The sequence below is a fragment of the Porites lutea genome, chromosome 8 (assembly GCF_958299795.1).
Source record: "Porites lutea chromosome 8, jaPorLute2.1, whole genome shotgun sequence".
In the NCBI taxonomy this organism is placed as follows: domain Eukaryota; kingdom Metazoa; phylum Cnidaria; class Anthozoa; order Scleractinia; family Poritidae; genus Porites; species Porites lutea.
In genome coordinates, this window is record NC_133208.1 from 10,560,569 (window position 1) to 10,575,981 (window position 15,413).

Sequence of the window (15,413 nt, forward strand, 5' to 3'; positions counted from 1 at the left end):
TAGGTCAATCAGTATAACATCATCATGGATGTCCTTAGGGGCTGTTCGAAAGAGATTGAGCAAAATATAAAAGAGCTTGTAGGAGACAAGTGTGAATCAACCCTGTCTAGTTCATTACACATTGCTAGAATGTTCAAGCTAAACGCTTACATATCTGTTGGAATTTTGGACGCCTATTTTAATAGATACTTAATCTTGTACATTATCGAAATGTTATTTACAAACCTAAGAAGTTCCCATAATTAAATGGACAGCTATATGAACGATGGTTTTTAATTTATGAACATATTTATTTTATAATTAAGACTTCCATAAAGCTAGTAGGATTTTTTAATTATTTATTTATTTATTCTTTTTTTTTTTTTTTTGACACTTTTATCAAATCATATTTTTTCCAAGGTATTTGTTTTGCGCAAATTATGATGTAATTGCTACCACAAGCCGATGCTGCGGCTGGTTACTGTTTGCCGCCCAGCCAAAGCTTTTATTTTTTACTCTGGGCATCCAGACGTTTGTATTGCCATAACAATGATAGTAATAATAATAATAATAATAATAATAATAATAATAATAATCCTTTTATTAAAGTTACAAGCTTCTAGCCTAACACAAGTGCTGAAACCCATCACGTTGTTTAAAACATGTATCAGAATAAAGCAAATTTGTGTTTAACCGAAGATCATCAACGTATCCCTTGGGGAGTATAATGATTTGAAAAGGGAGCGTTCAATTGGCAATAATAAACAAATCGTAAATGACAAATAAAAGCCGCCCCGTCCGTCCTCTTTTTTTAGTGATTCGGACGAGAAACATTTGTTTGTTTCGTTGTTTGTTTTTTTGCTTGCTTAAAAGTAATAAAAACCCCAACTGGCAGCAGGAAGAAAGTTGGCTTTTACAAGTGTGGCCGCGAACAAATCCGGCAAGTGGCCAAGCGGGACTCGACCTGGGGATGGCCGGATTGCGAGTTCTAGGCGCTGACCACGAAGCCCAGCTACCTGCAAATTTTCAACAAGCACTTCATCCAAGTTGGTAAAAGCGTATCAAGATCGCTCTGCTGAGTTAAAAGCCAGTTCGTTGACTTCCGATGAGGAGTTCAACTTTAGCCTGAAAGCGTGGCGTTTGTGACAATGTAGTTAGCCTAACTGAAGACAAATAAAGTGGTAGGTCTAGCTATAGAAAACATAATTTCGCGTAACCTTGCTTCGAGACTCATCAAATGTTAATGCCCCAACTTTGGACTTAACCTAAACCTCCGTCTTCTCGGACGGGAGCCGTCTCAGGAAAATGTGCTAAGGTAACCGTCTTATTCAAACAAGGTATTAAATATTATAGGGATAACTGCAGCTCAATTTCCATTCTACAAACGGTATCCAACTGAAAGGAATTTAACGTTTAGTACATTTTCAGCTCCATGGCCATTTACCTCAAAATACTTTATGTTTTTAATTTGGCTTTCGAAAACGTCGCTCCACAGCTACTGTTCTTTGTCAGTTTGCAGGTGATTTACTTTACAAAGTGGACGAGGGCAGGTCTTAAGAAGTCGTTTACTAGGACTATGATAGCGTGGACCAAAAGATACTATTTCTTACTTTAAAAAGCAAGGATGCTGGTGCTTTCGCAAGAGCATTAAACTGATTTTAACCTTATCTATCTTTCCAGGCCGTCTTCAAGGTATAGATCACTTACTAGCAGTCAACATTTGACTGTTGCTGTGCCCCACGGTTCCATTTCAGGGCCCTCATTACCCAGTATCCGGGAGCTACACAGCCGCACTTGAAAACTTTGGTTGCCCTGTTTCTCCCGACCCGACAAACTGTCCCTGGGTCTCAGAGGATGGTTTCAGTCCGCCATGTTCCTGCTTTTTTCTATACCCATAGTGCACCCGTACCCGACTGCGCTTAGCCATTATTTACAGTGACAGAAACTACGATCTGACAAAAAACAGCAAGAATACTTCAGTAACGTAATTTTGCAAGTTTTACGTTCCATTGTACCATAGTTAATTGAGTGGAATGGTTATGAAACCCGTCAGACTCCTTTGTTATATGTTTTTGTGGACCTGAAAGTGCACAACGTTGATTGTATTGACCAATAAAAACGTTGCGTTAATTTATTCCGTAACAATTTGCCAACACAAAACAAAGGATTGTGCACTTTCAGGGTGCTTCCAACATAAACTGCAGCACTGTTGTTTTTATCATTGATGTTTGCCGCTTTTCATAACCAGTCTCCTCTAATAACTATGATTGTACTAGAAACACATCAGAGAAAACAATCCCAATCAGCAGATTTTCAAAGAACTATCCAACCGAAGAGTCTCTCTTACAAATCAGAAAATTGAATCACATCAGAATGTTTTTTAAAGTTTTTGTCTTGGACTACAGTCTCTTTTTTTCGTAGTGAAGAAAAATGTAGTCTGAACTTTCGATCAGTTCTCAGTCCTTTACGGACAGTTTCCATCTATTCTTACAACTTCAAACTCTTGTTCCCTAGACACTCAAGCCCTGACACAATTCATAACTTTTATGATCAGAAGGACTCGACGTGGGTCTGCCTGTTTAGTGTCTGTACATACATTAACAAGGTTCTACCGCAAGGGAATCAATATGTATATATAAATACACGAAGCGTACTCACTTACAACAGGTGAAAAGAACGAACTTACATCCTGATATGCCACATAAATACAAGAAGCGTACTCACTTACAACAGGGGTGAAAAGAACGAACTTACCATCCTGATATAGGCCTACTCTGGGACCTTAAGTCGCCGTAATTTTAGGCGACTTAAGGCGATTTAAGGCGACTTTAGGAAAATTTGGTCAAAATGTTGCGCGACTTAAGGCGATTTAAGGCGACTTTAGGCAATTTAAGGCGACTTTAGGCGACTTAAGGAGAAAAAGGTGACATTTAGGTGAGTTACATGTTAGTGTCAATATGTTGCAGTTAATTTTTAATTTCAGTTAATTTTTGGTTTCCCTTTGTTTTAAATTCATTAGCATACATAACCATACCCAGAAACGATGGAAAAATAAAAATTAACTGAAATAAAAATGAACTACAACATATACAAAATCAAAATCTGATAACACTACCTCTCTAGGGACACAATGTTGTAGCATAAGTTAATTCAGTCTTGAAGACATCTACATTAGTCTTCCAAATTTTCAACAATTTTGAACATTAAATATCAAGGTAGCTTGTGTTGCAGGTGTATTCTAACCGTGGTTAGTAACATTTGTGAAGCAGCTCTAATATCCTTGTTCTGGGCCCTGATGCACTAAATGAATTACCAGCATTTTGAGTTCCCCTTCAACATGATTGGCAAATGGACAATGGCATTTTTAACAGTCCAGTCCTGGCATGTTCTCTAATCCTGATACACACACAGGGGGCCCAGAACTAGGATTTTGCCACTGTTTTGCAGATGGACTTAACCCAGAGTTTAGTCCCATCTGTGGCACAGGCTAATATCAAGGGTGTTGGTTTAGTATTACATTAGCAGAGACAAAATCTGAGTTAGAAGCAACCAAAAGGGTACATTTTCTCTTGGTCTTTAAATGCATTATTTCATAATATAAGGGACAAAAAATCAATGGTTCCTGCATTTCTTTTTCCAAAAAATAAAACCATAAAAGTAGAGTATTTCAATACATCTCTGTAACATACTGTGAGCTGGTTTGTAGCAAAAACTTTATATTGAAGTGCCTTTTTTTCATAATTTGACAACAAACATTTAAGTAATTAATTTCAAACATCTAAAATCACTTATCGATATCGCACATTATGGAAATGACGATCCCCATTGTATGTCTTGGCAGTTGCTCTGCCAATGTTTGTCCCCACACGCTTGGCTAAGAGGATGTTTTTCCAATTGAATTCAAAACAAAAAGTTTGTAGTTCTCGCCGTATATATATATTGCTCCTTTCCTGTCTCAGTCAAACAAAACACTTCCAAATACTTGCTTCGCTAGTGAACCGTACGCTCTTATCCATGGTCTCTCTGGAAACTTTCCAGTCGGGTTGATTTCATGAGTGCATTTATGCACCAGCAGAAACGTAAACAACTAAGCTTAGCTTCAACCAACTTCTCTCGGTCTGTTCCACGCGGCAGCGTTTACGCTCTCAGCACAAAAGGAAGCATTATGCGTCATGTTTAAACCGATGGCAGTACCAAGTGTAAACGTTCCATTATTATGTCAGAAATTTCCATTTAAAAGGAGATCTTTATACGAAAACGCGAGGTACAACATTCTATCCGCCATTTTGCTTCTCCCAGAATTCCACTGCAGTCGGAAGCTAATTTCCATGGTTTCTCGGTCCCGCCCTCTCCCCGCCTCCAGACCAGTTAGTCACGTGATCAAAACACACTACTTTCTGGGCGGCCATAACGTAGAGGAAAGAACAGTATTATTTCGCTTTTCTACGTTCTTCATCAATAATGATCGATTACATCAAATCGTTTGGCAGGGAGCAATCACGACAACATAAACAAAGAGCAGTATTACGCACCTTCGATGTATAAAGCTTGAATTTCTGTCTGGAAGGGAAGACCTAAAGAGACGACTGTACAAGCTAAGCTAAGTGTTCAAGTTTATAAGAGTGATTGTGTTTCTGTCAATGATAGATGGATATAATTCGACGGTAAATACAGATCAGAGGTTGTGTGCCGGAGAAAAAACTTATCATTAGTTGCTCTTAAAATCTGGGTCGGTAATTTACATGGACACTTTTTTCGATTGACCTTTAGACTTGTATTAACTACCAGAAAATTTAGATTAATGTTGTGGCGGCAATAATTGTTTTTTTCTCTCCCTTCAACCTACCTGTATTGATCTTAGTTACTTGAAATGTCTTTCAATGTTGGACTCGCACAAAGCAGTAGAAAAGAGTTTTAACTATATTTTGTTCAGGGTGCAAAGAAAGTCGGCTTTACAGCTTGCCTAGCATACACTAGCCTGAAAGCCATTTTGACTAACCCCAATTTTTTTTATGAATGGGACTGATTACAGTTCTTCTGTAATCTGAATTCCCTAAAAAACTTTACTTGCCAGCCAGGCAAGTTAAAAACGCAGTGCACTAGCCCAGTCATAAAATCCAGTACCCCAGGGCTATTGCCTGGACACTACTCTGTCTACTCTCTTTGCACACTGTTTAATGTAGTTTAGCTAGAACTTGAACCTTTGAATGCCTTTTTAAACAATATTTTTACTGAGAAATATGAGACAAACCTCCCGGATGAAATTAATAAAATACCTGTACAAGTGACTGGATAAAGTTGTGTACTATATGTTGTCATTTTTGCATAAACAATACAGGAATGATTATTCTTGTATTGCTTACGACTAATTATTACGTGTAGTAAATTGTGTAAAGTAATTAAATGTATAAATTAGAGGGCTGGAGAAGAAATTAATGGGTCTTAAGTCACCATGGGAGTTTTTTTGTGGGGGGTGGGGTGGGTCTGTGGCTAATATTATTGAACACTGGTTATTATACACTTTATGAGAAATCATGCATTCTGGAAATAGAAAACTATGATTTAGTGACTTAAGGAAACTAAAGGCGACTTTAGGCGACTTAAGGCGATTTTAGGCGACTTAAGGCGACTTTGGGCGACTTTAGGCGACTTTAGGCGACTTTAGGTCCCAGAGTAGGCCTTGATATGCCACATAAATACAAGAAGCGTACTCACTTACAACGGGTGAAAAGAACGAACTTACCATACTGATATGCCACATGTGATGCCATGGAAGAAAGCAAGATGACAGGTCCAACCAAAGTGAAGTACATCTTTAGAATTGACGGGGTAAGCAGAAATAGCCTTTACCCTCCACGAACTTATTATGGTAAGTTCGTTTAATCCTGCGACTGCATAAATTGTTATCTTGGAACTTAAGTGCCTAAAGCGGATGACTTAATAGTTTATGGCGCAATTACGTGTGCCTGTAGGAACTTTTTCAGCTTTAATTTTCCATGGACGGTTGTAAAAAAACACCAACATTCAAAGACAGTAAACTTGCCTTGAGAGACCAAAAATTTGGCCCCTTGTTTATGAACAATAGTTTTGTTTTATGTTTTCATACTGTGAGTTCAAATATTGTTCCGAGTGACAGATGGGAGACGGTAATCACGTTTTCTAGAGTTTGATGTAGTCTTTTCCTCATGATGAATGATTATTTTTAACAAACATTACGCAAGAGTTTCGAGAAGTTTAGTTTAATCTTATCAATTTCGGGCTCTAAAACCTAATAAACGAGAAAGGTTTCCCTTGATGGTCCTTGATCCCTTCATGAAATTATTCATGATATAACATTTAATATTTACCCGAAATAAAAACCCATTGTTTAACCTTCTACCCAATTTTCTTTGGCTCTCAACATAGAATTATCCTTTCTTTACAAATTTGTCCATTCGATACATATACATTAGCCGGTTTTCCGTAGGCTTTTGAGTTGAGTGACCAAAGCTGGTCATCTGTCAAAAAACAGCGCTCCTAAGTGTATCCTTTTGGCATTGATTATTTCTATAGATACTTCAGAAACATTAGATTTTTTTTTGATTAAGAACGCTATAGGGAGTAAAAGAGCTTAATTAAATTTAGGTAATTCTTAAATAATGCAGGAACCAGTTTCACCGACACTCGCCAAGCAAAGCCGAATTGAATCGAAAGAAACTTTTAAGTTGATTTGGGATAACTAAAAAAAGGTGTTTCTATTGCCCAGTGTTTCGATTGGCAAAAGCGTACATGCACCAGCAGCTGCAAAAAATAACTAAAAGTGGAATCAAACGGTCGCATGATTTAAAATGATGCAGGTAAGTGATATCTTAGTATTATTTGTCTGCCAACCAATTATATTTTTAAATATAATTGGTATAGATTGGCATGTTTAAAATATGATTTGTTGATAAAGATTGAAAGCAAAAACGTGCAGAAAAGCCACTTATTAAAATAAGGTGGGTCAAGGAAATATTGAGCGATTACATTTGTACGGATATTTCGGTGAGAAATTTCCGTCGAATGGTACTGGTATTTTTTTTGGCATCGAAAACAGGAACGGGATTGAGTTGTACCATTTACTACCGGTAAATTTTTCGCTTTCTCTCGACATGAAGCCTGGCAACAGTAATCCAAACAAATGGTACAGAAAATTTCGGTCGTTTCGGTAAAAACAGGAAAACGGTAATATTTCGAAAGGTATTGCTTTTTTCCGGAAAATTTCCACCGGGATGAACCGTTCCATTTGAATTCTCCTCGGAATATCCGGGTTTTCGATACAAATAGTAAGCTGATTAAAAGCGTGAGACACCGAGCTGGAAGAAAGCGGAAAGCGAATTGGTTATAGATAGATAGATAGATAGATAGATAGATAGATAGATAGATAGATAGATAGATAGATAGATAGATAGATAGATAGATAGATAGATAGATAGATAGATAGATAGATAGATAGATAGATAGATAGATAGATAGATAGATAGATAGATAGATAGATAGATAGATAGATAGATAGATAGATAGATAGATAGATAGATAGATAGATAGATAGATAGATAGATAGATAGATAGATAGATAGATAGATAGATAGATAGATAGATAGATAGATAGATAGATAGATAGATAGATAGATAGATAGATAGATAGATAGATAGATAGATAGATAGATAGATAGATAGATAGATAGATAGATAGATAGATAGATAGATAGATAGATAGATTGATTGATTGATTGATTGATTCACTTTTATTTGAATACGGTAATTTCTTAAGTTACATAACTTCTTTACATGAAAGCCGTATAGAAACAGAAGGAAATACTGTACAACTACACTAAAAACATGTACAAATAATAAAATATAGTCAACAGTTTGCCTGCCTACTAGCCAGTTTTCTTTTAAAGACAGCTTTAGATTCGGACGCTTTTATGTCATTTGGTAATGAATTCCACAGCATTCCTCCTCCATATGAGAAAGACCCTTTATAATATTCTGTTTTTGGAACGTGGTCCAGTACAACATTATATTCCGAATTTCTTAGCATAGACTTATAAGGGTTGTTCTCACAGACATTCGAGAAAAGATCGCTTAAGTAACTAGGTAGATTTCCATTCACTGTATCATACATTAATAGACTTAAGTGCCTTTGACGCCTTGAGGCAAGCTCTTCCCAGTTTAGTTGTTTTCGTATTTGGCTGAACGAACGTCATAACCTTGAAAGGTTATTATGCGTGCAGCACGATTTTGTAATTTCTGGATCCTAGTGGCAAGTCCCTGGTCTAAATTGTCCCAAACAACGTCGCAGTAGTCGAACACAGGCTGAATAAGAGATTTGTAAATCGTATTTAGAACATCTAATGGTACATAATCACGTGCCTGTTTAAGACCACTGATGGATCGATTGACTTTTGAACAAAGTTTGTCAACATGCTCGTTCCATTTAAGATTTTCATCTAAGTGAATTCCTAAATATTTTGTTGTTTGGACTCGTTTAACATGATTGTTGCCAATCTTAATTGGAAGTCTCTTCCTAAGTTAGATAATTTGAAGGTAATTGTTAACAACATATACTCCGTTTTAGTGACATTTAAGCTTAACTTATTTGCAAGAAGCCAGTCCCCAACGCGAGTTAGGTCATCGTGGTATCATCGGCATACATGTGTGCTTTGGTATGGAGAAGACATCCAGGGAGATCATTGATATATATTTAAAACAACAAAGGGCCTAAAATTGAACCCTTTGGAACTCCAAAACTTATCAACTGGGGCTTACATACACAGCCCTCTACTACACACTGCTGTTGCTTATCTGATAGGTACGATGAAAACCAGTCAAGCGTTACACCCTTCAGACCATAGAGCTCAAACTTTTTTAATAAAATATTAGGTGAAACGGTATCAAAGGCTTTGGCAAGATCGAGAAGCACAATCAAATTGGTCATGCCTTTGTCAATGTTAAGATACCAATTATTTGTTAAATGTAACAACGCTGTCACTGTAGAGTGAAGGGAACGAAATCCAGACTTTTTTTTGTTAACAGTTCATTTGAATTTAAGTAACGGTATAGTTGATCGTAGACTACCCTTTCATAAATCTTAGAAATGGCTGGCAAGACAGATATTGGTCTATAATTTTGTGCATCTGTGCGATCATCCTTTTTATACAAAGGAAATACTTTAGCCTTTTTCCACTGTGAAGGAAAGAGGCCAGTATCTATGGTTTTGTTTATGATACAGGCTAAAGAAGTGGCAATAGTTGGGCCAGCTTCTTTTAGAAGCCGACATGAGATGTTATCAAGGCCACCGGCCTTGTTCGGAGGTAATTTACCTAGTAACTTTAAAACTTTAGTGGCAGAGGTATGTTGTAAATTAAAAGTCGTGGAAGCAGGCTTTATGTATGAGTCAATACTTATATTTCCACTAGGTAGTGTTGAGGCTAGGTTTGGACCACAGATGTAAAATGGTCATTTAAAATCTCACACATTTCTGCGGGTTTTGTGAAGGAATTATCACTACTTTGTAGTTCACTTATTGAAGAATTACTAGTGCACTTATGATATGTTAACTCATTGATTGTCCTCCATATATAGATAGATAGATAGATAGATAGATAGATAGATAGATAGATAGAGGCTGAATTGCGTATTTACAAATAAAACTAAGCTAAAAATAGAACAATTTACTATACATCAATATTAAAAATATTAAAAATTCATGCATACAATATATAAAAGCATTCAAACCGAATCACTTAATTGTGCTTTAGGCACGATGACAAAATAAAAGTGTTCTTAAAACGGTCCGTCTTCCACTTTGGAAGTGCAAAGTGTCGGTGATTTTGTTAGTAAATATGGAGCCTTATTGGCTTCAATTAAAGGTCAAATGAACCAAAAAATTGACATATTTTCTTTTGTCGCTTTACCTTCACCAAACACTAAAAAGAACCATCCTAAGTGAGATTTGGGTAAATATTTTTCTTCCCAAGCCTTTATAGAAATATAAAAGATCAAAATCCGAGCATTTCCGAAGACTTCACGAAAACGTTTCTGAAATGGCCGCGTGGTAGACTGGAGACTACGTGATGTCCGTGACGTCAATGTTGGTCTTTCAGGGCGGAAAAACGTTCTGCGCAAGCTTCTGCGCATCCCTTATCGCCTGCGTTTGTTTGTCTCGTTCTGTGAGAGTTCTGACTGAGACTGAATGAAATACACGAGGTGCGAACGTTTGCTCGTTGTAAAGGCTTCTTTTTTTCTTTTTGTTGTTTTTTCGTCACTTGAAAATTACTTTGGATTCAGAACAACCAATGTTAGAGTAAAAACAGATCATTCTGTCAGTCTGTGGTGGAATAAAACGTTTTGAACATTTCCAAAAAGGTTTGTATTTTTCTGATAATTGTGCATTCGATTTGTGAGTTGATTTTGTGCCTTCTTTCGCCGGGTTGAATTAAAACCTGCTTGTATTCTGTTATTAGTAGTTATGGTTACTTTTTTTACGTGTCCAGATTTATTTACCTTTGCAGAACCAGCTTTATCCTTGTCTTCAGTCAAAGAACCGTAACGGCTAACGCATGCAAGTGAACAAGCTTTTAAAAACTTTCTCGGAACTTTAGAAGGCCAGCAAGCTTACTCGAGAAGAAAAGACTACTTCGATCATTTCTCTGTTGCTCAAGTAATAATAGTCAGAGTTTTTTTCCTGTAGTTTTTTCAGTTTTAATTACATAGTTTTGTTATCTTTCTGTACGCAAATTTTCCTTTCACTCGCTGTGAAGTAGCGGAGAACGACAACTGCCGGCAATGACTCCAAAACAATCGATTCATTGCCCGTAAACAATTCCTGGAGCTGGATTCGACTGAAGCGAGAAAAACAAATCCTTATGTGCAGTTTTCTGTACTTTCTAATGATTCAGTTTGCTGAGTTTAATTTGCTTGAACATGAAGACCCTCGCATGGACCAGTTATTAAAAATAGCTAATCTAGCTACGGTAAGTAGTCGGAATCATGGCTTGGCTGCGAAGCTTGCAACTTATCTTTTGCTTTTAAGATCTTTAGGTAGGTTGTTTCCGTACAGAAAATTCACTTCTTCTTTGTCAGCAGGTATAAGAGCCTCAAGCCTTGTGTTTTTTTAATGAAAATTTGTTGTCTTGCAACCTTATTGAAGCTTTTTTTAGTTCACTTAAGCTGAATTTTATGCATGATGGAATTGTTCGCATCTCTTTGCCAGCTTGAAGTGGCGTCTATGGTCTTTAAAGTGACCTCAATCGGTAATTAAATCTTATACATAATTGGAAAGAAGTTTTTGCAATAATGTAACTTTAACTTTGTTTGAAGGAAATCTTACTTACTTGACAGGTGTTATGCATGTTCAACTTAACACAAAATAAAGCAAAATTAATCTGCGCGAAACGATCAAGTTTAAACTTTGAAAACTAGCTATGGTTGCCTGGAAACCGATCTTGGGGAAGATTTACTAGATAATGATTAACTCTTTTTTGTCCACATATCAACGCCAAAACTTCTACATTGAGGATTTTGTTTATATTTTAGTGATCTGCGAAGCTAGAAGTGTCCGATCGAGCGTGGGTTTTAAAATATCTGCTCGAGTGCGACAAAGTTCAGTGACTTCAAACACATTGTGGGCAAACTTGAATTTCTTTGGGCAGATTATTATACCAAGATATTTTGTTTTTGTGTCCACCGTGGAGCTCCAGACCTTATATATCCAGGAACTTCCTTATATGAGCACATTTTGTGAATGCATCTTGCAAAAAAATCGGACTTACGCACGCGCATTTCCAGTACAACTTAAGGAAATTAGTAACTGTCGTTAAAGTCCGTTTACTATGATGTATTCTTCGAGAAAATTAAATGATAAGAAGGTTATAACCACAGCTTACAACTTTTGAAGACAAATTGCCTGTTCTTTCCACGTTTATGGCCGCACAAACCACTTCTGCGCCAAGTCGAAAAACTCTGTTTTGAATTTCCCGCTTTTTTTCACCTGACCAACATTGACGTCACAAGCTGTTTTTTCCGGCAATTTTTCCGACCGCTCTACGAAGATAAGGGCCAAAAAATAGCAATTTTTAACTGCAAATATCTCGGAGATACTTGCTTCAATTGAGCTGAAACTTCATAGTATGTTTATTTGGTTCATATCAAACACATTTCACTAGAATTGAACTAAAATAAAAAATGTCGAATTTTTGGTTCATTTGACCTTTAATAGCCTGTTAAGTTTGTTATCCTTGTTGCCGAGGGCAGCGTTAAAAACCTTGTCACACACGTCCTCGCAATATGAAATAATGGTTGGAATACCAGCTTCATTAAGTGCCTCGTCAGAAGACAGACTGGGGCAAATAATTGATAATGCCCTTTTTTGGACCGGCTCCACCTCACATTGTAACTACTTGGGCAGAGCATAAAAGAACTGAACAGGCGCTGCATAAACTAGGATTGATCTTATACATGTGGCATAAAAGAGGACTTAGTCCCTACATGTCCTACATGGAAGCTTTGCCCGTTTAAGCTGAACTAGGGAATGACCAAATACACAAACTTAAACCTAAACTAATAAACCTTACATATTATATTTTTTTTGTGAAGTACGAAGGCCTTAAGTGGTTTTTAAAAGAAGCAATGATTGGCCTCCATGCCACTAAAATTTTGCTTTATGATGAATTGAAGCTTCGTATAGTGTCAGCCACTTACTCCTAACTGGGATAACTTGGCAGGAAAGGACCTGTTCACTTGACTCGTCCAACAATCTGCAATAAACTGTTGCTTTTGGATAAGTGCACAAAAGATTTGCAACAAAAGGGTAAGCAGAATTTTACCAACAGCACCCATTCATCTCTTTGGCAGTCATGCTCAGCAAAGAGAACCCGTTCATTTTCTCCTGAAAGAAAGAGTGTCAAATACTCTTACTACTCGCTCCAAAGCAGGTTCAACATCTCTCTAGAAACCAAGAACTTTACCAATTTTTTGGAGATGAATACATGATGGAGGGATCCTTTAAATATTTATGTTAACTGCCTCTTCACATTCAACCTGTGAACTGGTTAATGCATGGCGGGTCATGGACTATGGTGTGTCATACGGTGCGATTGGCCGGTACTAACCACATATAACTTCCTCGCTCCTCTTTAACACGTGATAAAAATCTATTTATCAATCGAGCGAAATAATGTAGATAACCATCTAATCCATAGCGCGATTATTAGATGATTTTTCTCGCAATAAGTAATTGAAAAACAATAGTTAGGAAGTCCTCTATAGGCCACCGTCAGGAGCTCATGACGCCGTGCAAAAGCGAGCGAGGCCCAAAAAGTCTCTTAATACATTTTTATATCAAGGCTTGATCATGCCTTGATATAAAAATGTATTAAGAGATTTTTCACGTACCATGGAATTTCGGGGAAGTGAAAACACTCGAAACTTCACGTATCGTGGAATTTCATCGCATTCTACGGAATAGAATCTTCACGTGTCGTGAACGTTTGGAGTATAAATTAGGATAACACAATCCGTAGCGTGGAATTTTAGTGAAAATGAAAGGCAAAAATTGTAGCGTTCATCAACGGCACTCCGTGATTCTCGGCAAATCTAGAAAAATAAGGACGTTTACAGGTCTTGACACGCCGCGTTTCAATGACGTGTCCGGATGTCGGATATTCCATGCCGCGGAAAAAGTTCGATTCAGGAAAAATACGGGTCCTGATACTCGATGTATACGCTGCGTGTCCGGAACCCGATACCTCTCCATACTTCCGTTTTTCTCAAGAATACGGGTTCGTATCGACTAATATCGGGACCATGACACAATTCATTTCACACAGTGTGATTGTGTTCAAAACAAGGCCCAACTCTGCGCGAGCTCTGCTTGCATTTCCGGTTACGTACTTTCCGATAAGGAACAGAATTAAAGTATAAACAAACAACTGTGTTGGATAAATCTGGCCACGGTTGTGGCAGGTTTAATGAAATCAAAGCTAACAGAATCACAACATATCGATATATGTAAACCGATTAACCTACTGAATAAAAATGGGGCGACAAAAATCCGCCAAAAACTACACAACTAAATAAGAAAATGAAAAAAAGAAATAGGAAATACCGTGAACAATGATAACCCGCAGGCAGGTGAAAGGGGAGGAGGAGGGAAAGATTTGGCTCGAGATCTGACCAAGTTGATGACGAGGGAGAGAAGGAAGAATTACTGGGAAAATACCTCAATATACGTACTTAACCCAGACACAGCCCTATAACCTCATTGGCTAGATTTGCTGTACCTGGTACAACCTGACTTAGCGCGTTATCATGTGAGTATCATGCCTTGCCATAAATTACATTATGTCTGCCATAATGTCTAGTTTTTTGCTGTCTATACAAATGTTAAGAAATTTGTTTCAACTATAGGTGAAACAAATTTTTGACCAAAGGCCTTCAAATAAAGCACTCTAAAGCCACTACACATGTATAAAATCTAGAAAAGGACTGAAATGCACTTTCCTCAAGAATACATAATAATGCGGACATCATAAATAGCAGCGGACATAGTCTTTACATGCAACTATCTTTATGACAGTAAATATATGTAGCATCATAACATCATGAGAAAACTTAAATCAAAGGCCATGACGCAAATACATTGCCTTTTACAGTGCCAGTTGGCCTATTTCAAACCGAGTGGGGTGCATACGAGTCCGTTTTCTATGGTCTATGGAGTTATGAACATATGATCTATATAAACAGAAAGAGCACACCGAGCTTTACAAAGTCTTTAAGAATGGTGTTAATAGAGGCAATATTGAACAATATTAAAGATGAAACAACAACAACATGATATTAATTTGAGGAGGACTCGGAAAAAAAATCCGAGTCCCAGATGGGATTTGAACCCACGACCCTCCGTGATCTAGTCGGATGCTTTAACCACTTGAGCTACTGGAGACTCTATGGTGAGCAAGGGCCAATTTGTGGGTCTCGACTGGAACCGCATCACGCGGCTACACAGCCAAGTAATGATAGGCACACAAGAAGTGAAGAACTCACTAACAGCATCGCGCTGTCACCTTAAAGCATATCAAAGATGCGGCCAACCAACAAGATATAGCTAATAATAGGCCACTTGCACTAAGAGGTGACGTGACCAATAATTCCTCTAAACAATGAGTTGGAATCTTGCTGATGCCAAAAATCGACAGAGCACATAAAAATTATCTTACACCCGAAATTTGAGATGGAACGCATTTGAGGGAGATGTTTTATGGCACTTTGATTTTTTAACAAAGTAGTATGATTTGTATTGGCCGCCATGTTGGAGGGCATACTCTTGCCGTCCAACATGGCGGCCAAAACTACTTTTTGCTTTTTGCTTCTTGCTAAACGTTTGATAGTTACGCTAAGATGTGGTGTAAACG